General features: G+C 38.1%; 1 non-coding gene across 1 annotated transcript; it reads right to left on the bottom strand.

Annotated features, from left to right (window-relative positions):
• Window positions 1-6118: 6118 nt before the first annotated feature.
• LOC111893322 (small nucleolar RNA R71) lies at window positions 6119-6225 on the bottom strand. Its single transcript, XR_002850854.1, has one exon. It is a non-coding gene; the product is annotated as a small nucleolar RNA R71 (small nucleolar RNA).
• Between the last annotated feature and the right edge of the window lie 9481 nt (window positions 6226-15706).

Here is a 15706-nt window from a genome sequence, read left to right on the forward strand (position 1 = left end):
TTTTTAAGTTGACATGAAAATAAAAACATACGATGTTGCCTCTTGTCTAAAGGTAAAACGTGAGAAATATATCATTTACTTAAGCAAAAATAAATGACGTTAGTTTTTTTCTATGTCAACCTAAAAATTGAAAATGTAAGGTTTTTTCTGCATATAAAGTATAAACAAAATGTAAGGGTTTTCTGAATGCTGATAGATAAATGATTATGTTTTTCTGCATTTTGTCCAAATAGTTATGGTGGCAATCCAAAATCATTTATTTTAATTTTTTTTTTTATAAAAGCCGACACACAAGCTTCTAAACTGTTGTTAAACTAAATCACTATTACAGACGATACTTGAATATTCAACTACTTGAATGAGAGCACCATGTCAACACAATATACCGTTGGACACACAAGCTTCTAAACTATTATTAACAAAATGTTTGTATAATATCAATATTTGGATCAAAATCATTTCAAAGTACGCATTACTAAACAACATTAAACTCATTAATAATAATCAACAACATTAAAGAATGCAATGCAATTGACATGCACATGCTTATAATCCCAATCTCATTATCAATATTGAAATCTCTCAAGTTGTTTATTTCATTATAACGGGACTCTCATGGCAAGTTTAGAGAGGAAAAATTGGCTACGAAGCACATGTAAAGAAATATCACAAAGCTCATTCCCTACATAGTCTCAAAGAAAACAGTATACTATGTACAAATGAACGACGACACAAGTACCACGTGAAGGGATTACAAGACTCAACCAGCACGTGGAAGTTTCACTTGAAACTATTCACAACTTTCGTATGTAGATGTTTACTTGGACACAATTCACAATCTTACATAATGTCCATATTTGGATATCAAAGGCAATCTCAAGTGTTTGGACCATACAAGTCTCAATTTCCGATCCTAATATTGTTTTATATGATCATGATTAAACTCATTTCAATATGAATAAAATTGTCTCCACTCTCAAAACACATTATGAAACATCATTTCATGAACGCAACACATAATACTTACAATATTCACATATAATAGAAATATGATATCTTATAAAATGAAATTTAGATCATTAAAACATAAAAATAGAATAAGGACATGTATTCTTGGAGTAATAACCACCTTAGCAAGTTGTAGACTAGTTCACTTCTAGTAGTGTTTAAATGACTAAATGTCAACTATACATCAAATTTTAACTAACCACATAACCACTTATTAATTTCTTATTAATATTAAACATTTGGAATCTTATTTTATCTCTTAGATATATAGTCATAAGAAGTGTAATGAAAGTGGTTTGAGGTAATACATATGAAAAGACCAAAAGTCATAATGTCATACCCCTGCCGAGGCGGCGAAACACGTCGGACTGTACTACTAAGTTCATGGATCATATGTAAACTAAATATATAGCACAAGTACAACAATAAACAAAGTAGAATTTGAATTACATCTTGATGTTTGAATACAAGGTTTTTACAGATAATAATAGTACATGAATTGCCTTAACAGATAGACATATAATACAACCGCAAGTAAACTAGGTCACCTATAATCCAATCCATCTTGAATGTTTGTTTAGTGATTTACTGAGAATACATGTAGTTTTGAGGGTCAACACAAGGTTAGTGAGTGTTATAGGTTTTCTGCTAACTTAAGTAATATTTTTAAAAGTCTAAAAAATATTTTCTTTATATGTATAACATGTAACATTCATGTTTTGAAATCGTGTATTGTAAATTATAAAAGAGAATAATATTATGAAATATTATGTGAAATTGAGTGTTGAGTTATAACATATAGTTTTACTAGAAATGAAGTAAAACTATGTTTAGAATCACTCAAAAAATATTGGAAGTCTTATGAGATTCCAATTAAAAGTCAAATAGTGAAATTTAATGAAAATATAAAATTTGGAATAAGTAAAATTTTATTATTGAAAGTTATAGATAATCTCGTTAAAAACATTTAAGCAAAAAGTCATCGAAATCCGAGTTATAACGCAGAAGTTATGACCAATCGAAGATCCGCGACAAAACCAGCACGACGCCGAATGACGTAAAAAGTGAGTTTTTGATAAACTACTTTTTAGTCTTAGTAATCTAAATGAAAGTTGTAGTATTTGATAAACCGAGAAGTTCGATAAAAAGAACGCCATTAGTAGTACAACGGTAAAAAGTCTGACGAAAACGGATGTCAGATGAAGAAGTTATGAATTTTTAACGGATTTTCCTGTCCCGGTCTGTTAAAAATAATAATATTATAAATAAAGTCAAAATTAGCCGACGAAGTCTAAACGAAAGTTGTAGAGCATAATTTTACATACGCGTGCATATAAAGAACGTCAAAAACGGAGCTCGTATACGAAAATTATGGATTTTAGAAGTTTGGGGCACATTTTCCGAGAATTTCCGCATGGATAAGATCGGCCACGTCACCTCGCATGAACAGTAGCCAGGCGTTCGCTGCTGATTCGACCGTAGGGAGGCCCAATCAAAGCATGCCCCGTGTCCAATCTCGCTGAGTCATCCGAATCATGGCAGGTCCAAAGACCGACGCGTGTCTGGTCCGGAGTCCGAAGCGCCAGCTGCCCCCTTCGCATGTCCGAGCCTTGAACGAGCCACCTGGCCCTCGCATCTACTGCCGCATGCATCCTTCTCAGCCCTCGGATCCGAACCCTCTCACCCCTATAAATACAAGGCTTGCGAGCCTTCTCGGGTAATTTTGGAAAATTGCCAATTTTGACCCCTTTTTCAATATTTTCACTATTTTGACATCCCATAAAGCCCCGGTATCAATTTTAGCACCCAAAACACATCCCGAAGTTCCCGAGAAGCCCAAAAAATTTATCTTTTCGATTTTGAAGCTCTACCTTCGCAGAGCCCGGTTTTCAATAAATCTTCCGATTTTCAACGAAGAAAGTCATATTTAGAGCCGAAATGTTGTTCAAATTACTATTTTAGCCCCCAGTTATTTCACGGTGAGTTTAATATATAGGAACAATTGTATGTTATGTGTTATATGTGATATGTGCTTTTGAGTGTTATTATTCCGGGTTATTTTCCCGTGTTATTTTTATTCGCTATTTTTAATAGCAAAGAAATACCTTTGGCCATGTGATCAGTGAAAGGACTTAGATTCACGTTGGTACTGGTATGTAGCCTCTGGCCATGTAGAACATGTCTCCGTAAGAGAATGATTTCTATTCTATGATATTGGCAGAAGGTTAGACAGGGCTGAAAGCCTGAAATCTACCAAAATGTTAATCTGAAGTTGTATGTCTTCTGTGCCATTTGGGCCGAAGCTTTGTTGATGTATATCCAGTATGGAAATCGTTATGTCTCATTGATTGTATATCTTTGAATCAAATCAATGATTGATATGAAAAGTTTGACACATGATTCACATATGCCCTTGTTGTTCCTTGTTCCTCTTTACTTCTGCCATATTGAAGTATATATATGGCATAACGTTATATTGTATCTATTATTGAACTCACTAAGCGTCACTGTTTACCCTCTCAATGTTTAACAAATTTGCAGGAGATAAATAACCAGTATAGTCATATACTATCGGAAGGTTTAGAATAGTTGTAATATTACTTTTGTGTTTAGGGATCATGTATATATAAATGTATAGTATCCCGGGTAGTTGTGTAATATATAACACTTTGTAATAGTCGGTTTGTATCCAGTCATTTGTAATCTCTTTATCAATGTAAAATATTGTTTTTATGAATATGCAAGTAGCATGTTTTGAAGTAATGATATGTGCATAATTGGTTCATATTAAGTATACATTATTATTCATTTATTAGCCAAATTATTGCATATTATGGACAAAAGGTACTTAAAAGTGTTTAAATTATATTTTCAGTCCAAAGATGAAGTTTGGAAGCGAAAGGAAGCGGGAGAAACAGTTAGAAGATCGAGGATGAAATAAAGAAGAAAAACACTAAAATTAGCACTGACTCGGCGAGTCAGATCGACTAATTGGCGAGTCCAATCGAAGAATCGAGAAGATAATGACTCGGGATCCCAGAGAGTTATCACAATACGGGGAATGTGAGAGGGACTCGACGAGTCGGTTCATATATTTATACATAATTCCTCAGATCGATTGAGAGGAGTTCTGGAACGATTCAGAAGTGCTTTGCTGCGATTGAGAAGCCAGAGAAACCCTAGAAGACGACGAAAGAAGCTAGAATTCAATTCCGGAGAGTAATTGAGGCGAAATTTCATCATTCCACTTATTCTTTTGTTTTATCATTATGGTTAAGCAATTTGACTTTGTTTGTTTGTTGTTATTTACTTCAATTATGAGCTAAAACTTTTAGACTTCTATTTGGGGATACAAAGTTGACAATATGGTTTGATTGATTGGTAGGATTAATTCCAAGTTGGTGAATTTTTGTTATTTTAAGCTTGCTAAAGAACCTTGTGTGTGAATAATAATTAATTTTTTGTTAATAGGAAGATAATTGACTAGCATGAACATCGATTAATTATTAACCTCATATGCTATGTGATCACTATGCTATATGTCTAGGATTAATGAATATGAAACTAGAATTAATAAGAAAATTAAGTAAATCCATGTGCAAGCTTGTAAGATGACCATCAAACAAGAAGTTGATTAAAAGAATAATTTAGTTAACTATTGCAAGTCTAACTTAACCCTAATAATTAATCTAGTGAATTTAATTAAATTAGACAATTGGCCACTGTTTAAGTTAGTTTATTTGCTAAGGATTAGGGTAGTGAATACGAATCTAATCACTTGAATCGGTAACCAACGAAAGAATTAATCCATTGCACCATTACCTTGAAATCAACCATAGAGTCAACCAAGTTGAACTAAACAGAAGTTCTTTTCCAATTATTGAATCTAGTTAAGTCTTTATTTTCTAGTTTTTTAAATTAGTAATAGTTAGTAAGTTTCTAGTCTTGTAAAACTAGAGAAAACCCCTACTTATTAATTAACTTAGATAAAATTAGTTTTTAGTTTTAATTTGCCGTTCCCTGTGATCGATACCCTGCTTATTTAGCTATACCACAATTGATAGGTTCACTGCCTTTTGTGTGTTATTTGATAATTAAAGTAGGTTTAAAACTAAGTGAGTTTGTACACACCAAGTTTTTGGCGCCGTTGCCGGGGAACGGTTCTAAAATTAATATTAAATTCTAGTTTAATCGATCATTTGTGTGGGATTTATCTTACACAAAGTTATTTAAAAAGTAATTCAGTAAGTAGAATTAGTTTCAATAAAATTCTGTTTTTAGGATAACTAGAAAATTTTTCAGTTTTTTGCCTTGAACTCGCCGAGTGCATTCGAGCAAACTCGGCGAGTACATCGCTGTTTCAGTTTTAATTTTTTATTTCGTTTTTGTTCTTTTTACGCATTTTGTTTCTTATGTTTTCTTTGTTTATAGTTGTTTCATGACCCGAGGATCCGATACACCTTTGGTCCCCCCTCTTGAAGACCCGGAATCCGCGCTAAGGAAGAGCAAGGGCAAAGCCATTGGAGAATCCGCATCTTCAAAGAACTCACCACTCAAAAACTTAAAGTCCGTTTTCAGCAAGAAAAAGAGCAGCAAATCAGGAGCATCCAGTGCCTCATTGACAATTGAAGAGCCAATTCAAGAAGATATCGAGTACGAGACCGAGGAAGAAGAAGAGCATACTTACGAGCACGAAACCGATTCCGAAGAAGAGTTAGCTATCACAATGGCTAACATTGATGAAATCCCCATGGGAGAATGGAAGAAAAGGATGCGTGATGACACCGGGCCGGGACTTGTGCAACCCGCAATTCCCGCGACCGCTACTTTCGAACTAAAAGGCCATATTCTCGCCCAACTCAAGGAGATTCCTTTTTACGGGAAGGATCACGAAGATGCTTATAAGCACTTGGACGAAGTGAATGATGTGGCCGATTACTTCAACGTACCGAATGTTCCACGCAAGACCCAGCTTCTTCGCATGCTTCCTGTCACATTTAAAGGAGCTGCAAAAGATTGGTTAAAGTCACTTCCTCCCGGATCGGTAACCACATGGGCCAAGATGAAAGAATAGTTCATAGACCATTTCTACCCGCCCTCCAAGATAGCCAAGCTGAAGAAAGACATTGCAAACTTCGAGCAACAACCCAGAGAATCTCTTTATGAAGCTTGGGAGAGGTACAAGAGCCTACTTAGAAATTGCCCACACCATGACCTTAATAGCCAACAAGAGGTCTCCATCTTCTATGATGGAGTCAATGTCACCACAAGGCAATTGCTTGATTCTCAAGGCCCGCTCACAAAGAAGGCGCCCCCGGTAATTAAAGAATTAATTGAAGAATTCTCTAAGCACTCTAGAGAATACCACAATCCGAGAAACGAAATAAGTCGGGGGGTAGTGAACGCAGCAAATGATAGCATGGCGGCGGTGATAACTAAGCTTGATAGTATAGATTAAAGAATGACAAAAATGGATCAAACAATCCATGCTATTAGGGTAGGATGCGACAATTGTAGAGGGCCCCATCTCACAAAGGATTGTGATTTGGATGAGAATGGAAATAAGAGAGCTCAAGTCTTCTATTCAAGTGGTGATCGATATGATGAAAATTGGCGGAAACCTAAGAAGGAATGGCTACCATACGAAGAGTATAAGAAGGCAAAGGAGGAGAAATACAAGCAGAAGGAGAGGGGACTATACCAAAAGGAAGAACCGGTAGAAAAGAAAGCCGATCTAGAAGAGTTATTCACTAGATTTATAGCCGCGCCCGAAAAAAGACACAGTGATCACGATGCTGCCATACACGAGACCAGAAACATGCTAAGGAATCAGCAAGCATCAATTCTCAACATTGAGAAACAGTTGGGGCAGCTTGCGCATCAAGTGAATGATAGAAGACCGGGTCAACTTCCAAGTAACACCGAACCCAATCCAAGAATGGAGAATGTAAGTGTAATAACCTCCAGCAGTGAAGAAACAATTACAGAAGCACTGAGGATCTCCAAGAAGAAGGCAGAAAAGATAGAAGAATCGGACCCAGAAAAACCCGATCCGACTCGCCGAGTCACTCCATCGGACTCGATGAGTCCATGCGTAAATGAGAAAACTGTCAGTTCTTTGAAGCCTTATAATCCCCCTCTGCCATACCCAATCAAAGCCATGCCTGCAGAAAAAGTAGAAGCATACAGAACCTTCATGAAGCATGTTAATGCTTTACAAGTTAATGTGCCATTTGTGGAAACAATGCTCCAAACACCTAAGTACTTCAACTTGCTTAAGGGCCTTTTTGCTGCTAGGAAAGATTTGGATGAAGTCGCGGAAATATTGATGAATGAGCTACCTGAAAAGGAGGGTGATCTAGGAAATATTGTAATTCCGTGCCAATTTGGTAATGAAGCTTTCACCCGAGCATTAGCTGATTCGGGGGCAAGCATCAATCTGATGCCTTTGTCATACTGTAAGAAGTTGAATTTACCAGAACCAAGGCCGGTGAATATGAAGATCCATTTGGCGGACAAGACGATAATTCATCAACAAGGCGTTTCTGAGGATCTCCTTATAAAAGTTGACAAGTTTATTTTCCCAGTAGACTTCGTGGTAGTTGATATGGAAGAAGACCCCGAAATTCCAATTATTTTGGGGAGATCATTCTTGAACACCGCGTGTGCTCTAATTGATATATGTGAGTCTACATTGACCTTAAGGGTGGGCGATGAATTTGTAATGTTTAAAGCTATTCCAGAAGCCAAGCAAGGAGAAGAAAAGAATGAAGACATCTCATTTATCCAATTGGATGATGAGATATTACAAAAAGAGCTTGAACTTTTGCTAAAAGAAGATCCGAGCAAGTTTTTGATACACTCTGAAGAAGATGGAGATGGTAACAAGGACTTGGAGGAGTTAGAAAAGCTACTGGAAGGAGCCAACTCAGAAAGCACCCAAGAATTACTGGAACCCGATCCGACTCGCCGAGTCACTTTAATGGACTCGACGAGTCCAGTCGAATTTGACAAAGACTTGGCCGACTTAGATCTGTTTGTTACTAGTTCTTCACATACCTTGGATTTAGATAGTATTCATGATTCTTTAGAAGAACAAACAGCAGAAGGAGGAATGGGAATGAAAGTTCAATACGCCGATGTAGCATGTCTTGATACGATTCTGTTTGAAGATGGGTTGAGCACAAGAAAGGATGAAGAGACAAAGGAAAGGAGGGTAGAAGCTGATCAATCATTCACTACTAAACCTAAAGCACGAACCATCACGAAATATGAAGTAATTAAAATTAAAGAGAAGGAAGTGCAAGAGAAGGTGAAAAAGAATGGGGTAAAGAAGAAAAAGAGGAAAAGGGAAGCCCAAGCAACTGAGGATGATGCTGTGAAAAAGAGAAGAGATGCATTGAAAAGGGCTTACAAGAAGAAGATTCACGCTTACAAGACCAAGTACAAACCACAAAAGACTAGGCGTGCGTTCCCGATGCTTGAGGATGACGAGACGTAGATGGGAAGGAGTCCAGCTAACGACTCCTTAAAAAGAAGCGCTTGGCAGGAGGCAACCCGTTATTTAGAGTTTGCTTTCTTTTACTTTTTAGTTTTGTTTGAAATTTTTCTTTCATTTTTAGATTGTTAATTCTCCAATTCGTCGGGCATGTCTGCTTGAGAGTGTGCATGGGCTAAGTGTAGGGTGAAATGATTTTTTTTAGATAAATGAAAATTTTTTATGAATTTTTGCAAAAGACTCGCCAAGTCTCACCACGACTCGACGAGTGTATATGGATTACAGAAGAAGTTTGACATCGCGACCAGACTAGCCGAGTTTGACCCCGAATCGACGAGTCGGTATTATTTACAGAAAAAAAATAATTTTGAAATTACTTTTACAACCGGTAACTAGGGTTTTAACCTTAAGAATCAGTTTCTTTTCACACAACACTCGCCGTGCGCCTCTCTCTCAACTTTCTCTCAAGCATTCATCTTTGTTCTTCAAGTTTTCTTCAAATCTTTCAAGTTTCATCACAAAAGAAATCATGTTCGAAAGGGGGCAAAGTTCCAGTGGCCACCAAGGGGATTTTCCTTGGTTAATTTTCCCACAAATTCGAGTCCGCTTCAACATTGCGGAAGTGGAAGAAGAAGTTGGTTGACATCAAGAAGAAGGAGATCTATGTGCCCAACCGGATAGATTGGGATTGGTTGCAGAGTGTTCGCTATGAGGAGGAGTTAGCTCCTTATCTTGTAAAGGAGTTTCACCATGAAGGCAAAACAATGATTTGCGACGGGTGGAGTCGGGTCTTCCGTATTCAAGAGCCGGTTTATTTGGAGCTTTGTTTGGAGTTTTTCTCCACGGTATCTTTCACCGGGGGAGTGGATGTTTATCACCCGTCAAGCTTTAGTTTCTGCCTCGGGGGAGAATTTTGTCAATGCTCTGTGATGGATCTTGCCTGTCGATTAGGGGTTTATGATCAGCCCTTAGTCTCAACACCCATATTTTGGGCCTTTTTGGCACAAACCCATATGGTGTTTCCTGAAGGAGTCACGAGCACGGGCTGGTGGAATACAATTGGTAACAAGGTCTATATTCCGAAGTCGGCATAGGAAGGGAGCATTCTATCCCCAACACACCGCCTCATCCATCGTCTCATTTCATCCACCATCAACCAAAGGAAAGATGATGACAAGGTGTCTAACCTTGATGTCTTCTATTTGTGGAGCATTATTACACCCGGCGTTTTTTGCAACATTCCTTGGTGTCTAGCTTCATATCTCTCGAAGGGTGCGGTCAAGGATCGCAAAACTTCTCGAATCAACGGTGGGATGTTTGTCACCCGGTTAGCCAACTCATTCGGGTTGATGAACTGCGGTGCATGGAACTTCATGACGATGATCCCTACACCTCCCTTCAATCCAATTCTTTTCCGGAGAGCAAGGATTATTGAAGACTATGGTGGTGGCCATTATGCCATCCCGAATGATGATCCGGTGGTTGGTCCCGAAGCACCGGGGAGGAGGGTTAGATCGAGGAGAGAGCGGGATGTTGAGGAAGAGCCGCCGGTGATTCCGGTTGAGAATGAAGAAGTACCAATGGATTGGTACAATGTGGAGATGAGGCGGCTACAAGACCAAATGGCGCGGAGCTTGAATTTTAGCAACCAATCACATATACGACTTTTCGACCACTTTAACATTCCACACATTGATGGTGGTAACTTTCCATACATTCCATCATGGGAAGAGGTGATAAGTGCAAGAAGAAGTGGTGCGGGAGGAAGTGGAGCAGGGCAAGATGATGATGATGAGGAGGATTGAGTTCTTTGCATTTTTATTGAACAATTTTCAATCTTTTTATTTTTGTGTTTGTTTTTATTTGGTTTGTTGAATGTTTTTTAAAACTTGTTTTTGATGTTTATTTGATGTTTGAATGCTTTGACAATTTTCAGAATTGAATTAGGAGTGCTAGCTTCAAAAGGGTTAGAATCATAGAATCAAAGTGAGAAAGAGAATCAAGAAAGAAGGAGCGTTAGAGTTAAAGTATTGAGTCCGGTCCTTAGAGATGTTGGCAAGGGAGTCTAGAAGTGAATAGAAAGTATAGAGAGTTTATTGGAAGCTGGATCAGATGCAGAATGCTAATATTTTCATTCAGTGACCAACTCGTCGAGTGCATTAAACTGACTCGACGAGTCGCCCTTAATTCTAAAAAATCCGAAGATTTCCCGAAGTAACTCGACGAGTTTGATATATACTCGACGAGTCGTTTGGTTTCATGTCGAAGGGACTGCTGATTTGATGCTGATTAAAGTACCACTTGACTATCTATTCTTTCCATATTAATTCCTGAAGATTTTACACTGTTTTTCCGAGTATTTGGAGCGACCCACACGAGATTTGACACCCAAGGCATGGATGAGCTGTTCCCATGTCTAAAGTTAATTGAATTGGAGCTGGAAAGGAAGTGATCAATCTATCGACTGCTATCCCAGGGGAGTTTGTTCTAATTCCCTCTTTATTTTCTTTTTATGTTTTTATCATGCATAATATGCAATGAGGGCATTGCATAAAATAAGTGTGGGGTAGGGGGTTGGTCACATAAAATAGAAAATTTAGAGTCTTAATTTAGGCTAAATTTTAAAATTTTGTATACCAAAAGTATTACTTAGGATTTAATTTAGAAAATTTTGGTAAAAATGATAATTAGGATTCCATGTTAGAATTGTGTTGATAATTGCATGATAACCCAAATGTTTAGTTGGCTTCCTTATTCCAGTGAAATCATGAGACAAAAACACGACCCTGCTCAGCCCGAGGGATGCAATATGTTTAGCAGCCTAAACCTGAAATGTATCCAGGAAGATTGTCATCGTTAGCCAATAAAGGTTGAGATTGAGCGCTCCTGCTTAAGCATGTAGGTTTTGAGTGAAAAAAAGTGAAATACATAGAAAAAAAAGAGAATTACAAGAAAAGTTGTAAGAATTTTGGAGCAATCAAAGTGAAGATCAAAAGATCAAAATTCTGAAGATTCAAAAAGTTGAAGATACCAAAAATCAATAAATATGGTGAATTCAAAGAGATCAAAGATCAAATTATTAAAGGAAGTGAAGAATTCAAAAGAGCTCCATAGTGGTATCGAAAAAGTTGTAATTCTAGATTATGTATGCTTGGGTTGCTCAATTAAAAACACCTTGAGGGTAAGAGGTTTTCTACAGATGGATTCGGAGGGTTGCATAAAATGAGCATAGTTCGTGGTGAGTGGGCAAGTGTTTATGAGGATTGTGAGTATTTGGAGTATGGGAGGTCTTTAGGAAAAAATTTTGACACAAATGCATGCGTTGCGATTGTAACGCCCGTAGATCAGGGCTAGTCAATTTAGAGACGATAAGCGTCAAAAATGACTTTTTGATAGAAGATTATTTAGGATGAATAATCCTAACTAAGTTGTAGTATATGTTACAAGGTTTCCGTGCATATAAAGAACTCCAAAATCCGAGTTATAACGAAGAAGTTATGACTTGTTGAAGTTTCGCGACAGAACCGGCACAACGCTGAATGACGTAAAAAGTGAATTTACGTTAGAGTGATATTTATCCTTAGCGATCTAAAAGAGAATCGAAGATCTCGTTGTTAGTAGCGAAACGAAGAAAAGTTAGGTAAGAACGGACGTCAAACGAAGAAGTTATGAATTTATAACGAAATTTTCTGTCCCGGCCTATTAAAAATAAATAATAAAAATAAAAGTCAAAATTAGCCGATGGAGTCTAAACGAAAGTTGTAGAGCATAGTCTCTCCTTCGCGTGGATATAAAGAACGTTGAAAACGGAGTTCGTATGAGGAAGATATGAATTTCCGAAGTTTATTAAATATTTTGTAATTAAATTTAATCTTTAATTCCGGTATTATCCGAGGACGAGTCATCAGACTCATCCGAAGTACGCCCCGCGTACTCCGAAGATGTCGACACTCGCAGCTAGTGGCTTCGGATGACGAACGCAGTGACGATTTCGGACCTGTACGCCCCGCGTATGTGCGAGGCTCAGCCTCTATAAATAGGATGCGAGGGTAGCCGAGAGTTTTGTTCATTTCCTCTCTTCTCTCTCCCGTTTTGCATCGTTTTGCATGCCAGAAATATCCCAAAGCCCCGGTATCATACTCAAGCCCCGAGGCAAGTCCCGAGATCCCGAAGATCCCGAGAAGTGCGGTTCCCAAGCCGAAGCTCTGCCCGCGAGAAGTTCGATTTTTGTGAAGATCTTCTAGATCTGCTGAGGATTACTACTTCTGCAAGTCGTAATGCTGTCTGATCATCTTCTGATCAAGTGAGTGTATACTACCTTTCATAAACACGATAATAATACAAATATGGTTTGAGTGTATTAAGTATATTGTTGTTTATATGTGTGAGGGTGTAGTTACTTTCTTCTAACACATAAATATGAAGTATTTGCTATGAAATACGTGCTATGTGTTTATGCAATATTTTTCTATTTGAGATGGGCGTGGAGTTGATGTTTTATACAAGTGTTAAATGATTTAAACTGTGTAAGTATTTATATCTACGAAAATGTTGGGTAGAACTTGGGTAGATGGGATAGTTGGTGACTATGGAGTTAGCGCCTATTGTATAAACCTTGGCGACGATGTGACTTCGTGCCTATTTGATGAACCTTGGCGACTATGGAGTTAGCGCACGTTGAGTAAACTTTGGCGACTATGGAGTTAGCGCTTGTTGAGTAAACCTTGGCGACTATGGAGTTAGCGCACGTTGAGTAAAATTTGGCGACTATGGAGTTAGCGCTTGTTGAGTAAACCTTGGCGACTATGGAGTTAGCGCTTGTTAAGTGAACCTTGGTGACTATGGAGTTAGCGCCTGATAACTATGGATTTAGTACTTGATAAATAAACTTTGGCAGCAATGAAATTTGTGCCAATTCCTTACGAATAAATGAATGAAGGATAGTTGGTTCTTAAGGTGAAACCTTAAGAAGATAACGGGGATGGGTAATTGGGTTGATTGTTTGCTGATTACATATAATAATTATATTATTGTGGGTTGAAAACCCTATATGCTCACCAGGCTCCCAAGCCTGACCCACTCAGTTTTCTTTTCATTACGGGTAATGGCACAAGGGTATAAGTTGGCGGACTTGACGAGAGAGTTTGGATTATAGATCAGTAGTTATAAATAACTATTGTAAGGTCTATTTTATATTGTTTATGCTTTTGGTCTGTATCGAACATGACATCCCAAGGTTTTATTATTTAATGAAAATACATTCTCTTTGAGAAATGTTTGGATAAATGGTTATCATATTTTTGTTTTTGGGAACAAATTCTGCAACAGTTTTCTTTGAACGATTACTCTGATTTTAAAAACAAAGCATAAACAAATCGGTCTTTTCTGGCCGTGAAATTGGGAATGTCACAGTTGGTATCAGAGCATTAGTTTAAGCGAACTAGGAATATGGATTTATTTCTAGACTTAAACTTAGAATGCTAAGCAATGATTGTGAGTTGAGTGTGTCCATTATATTTTAGGTAGTACACCTAAATTGACATATCACTAGTTTATTTTAGGAAAATTGCCTAAAATACTATTATGTGCTAATTGTTATATGTTTGCCATATATGATGTTAATTGTTCGGATTTATGGTCTGTTGCCGACCGGATCTGGAAACCTTATGTGTTTAGGATTCTAAGCGTGCGTCTACGATATTAGAACTAGCATGTAAACGTTTTGGAGTGATAAGGATGATTTGAATATCTATCGTGAATAAGGATCTAATTTCACCTTATTCGGTGTATAGATAAAAAATGGTGAGAACGAGGAGTGGAGTTGGAAATGCTGAGGAAAACTGGAATCAAATGCCAGTGATTGAACAAATACTTGTTGTAGCAGCAACGCCTGAACCAATGACAATGGCCGGAGTTCAAGTGATGATCCAGGCAATGTTGAATAATCAGATGGAAGAAACCAGGCGTCTGATCAGGCAGAATCGCGAAGAATTGTCAATTCAAGTTGAAGAGCCCGAAGTAAATGGAGGGCAGTCTGAAGGAGGAAACTACAGTGGGACCGTTGGTCAAGCCAACCCACCAATAGTTCGCCATAACAACCAGGATGGAGGAAATGGCGGACGTGGATGCAAGTACAAGGATTTCATGGCATCCAAACCACCATGTCTTTCTGGGAGCCCAACACCGGTGCAAGTCATGGACTGGATCTCCGAAATGGAGACAATGTTTGAAAGTTGCGAGTGTAGCAACAGACAGAAGACCGCTCTTGCAATCCTTCTGTTAAAATTTGGAGTACTGAGCTGGTGGAAGTTACTGGCCGGTTCGATGCCCAAGGGGGAAGCTAGCAAGATGTCTTGGGAAGAGTTCGTGGTGCAACTGAAAATGCAATACTACTCTGAGCAAGATCTTCTGGAAATCAACAATGAGTTCCAAAATCTGAAGAAAGGAAAATTGAGCGTCACTGAATACGCTACGAGCTTTACGGAGAAGATGAAGCTTATTCCATACCTAATTCCAACTGAACTTTCTAAGGTCAACAAGTTTGCCAATGGATTACCAGCGGACTTTGGTCCGATAGTCAAGTAAGCAACCACTCTAAAAGCCGCCATCTGGGCAGCCAAGAATGTTGAGACCCAAATAAAAGAAAAGGGTCTGGAAAGAGCTGAAGTTGGAGAGAAAAGGAAGCGTGAAGGATGTTCAATAATCGACAAAGAAAGCAAATTCTCGAAATCTGGGGGAAGAGATGAAGCTAAGTGGTGTGAGAAGTGTAAGAAGAAACACTTCGGGAAATGTAGCGAGGAGATGACTTGCTACAAATGTGGGAAGACAGGGCACTACGCCAACAAGTGCGCACCCATTAAGAAGGTGTGCTATAGGTGTAACGAAGAAGGGCATATTTCTAAAGACTGCCCAAAGAAAGACACACCTCCACAGCCAAGGGCATTTAACATGTTCCTCAACGATGATTTGGGTGCTAAAAGATGCATTTGATTATCATGAGGAGTTTACAAAAAGGAACTAGATCTAGTCTACATAATTAAATCGCTCAAAACTCTCAATGAACTATATGTCTCAAGTACACTCTACAAGTGGTATGCAACCCACTATATGTAGAGGTGCTAACATCTCTCTCTCTCTCTCACACACACACATACAAACACACACACGTCACAAGTGAAACCATTACAAAGTCACTCCATG

This window comes from Lactuca sativa, chromosome 8 (genome assembly GCF_002870075.4).
Source record: "Lactuca sativa cultivar Salinas chromosome 8, Lsat_Salinas_v11, whole genome shotgun sequence".
Taxonomy (NCBI): Eukaryota; Viridiplantae; Streptophyta; class Magnoliopsida; order Asterales; family Asteraceae; genus Lactuca; species Lactuca sativa.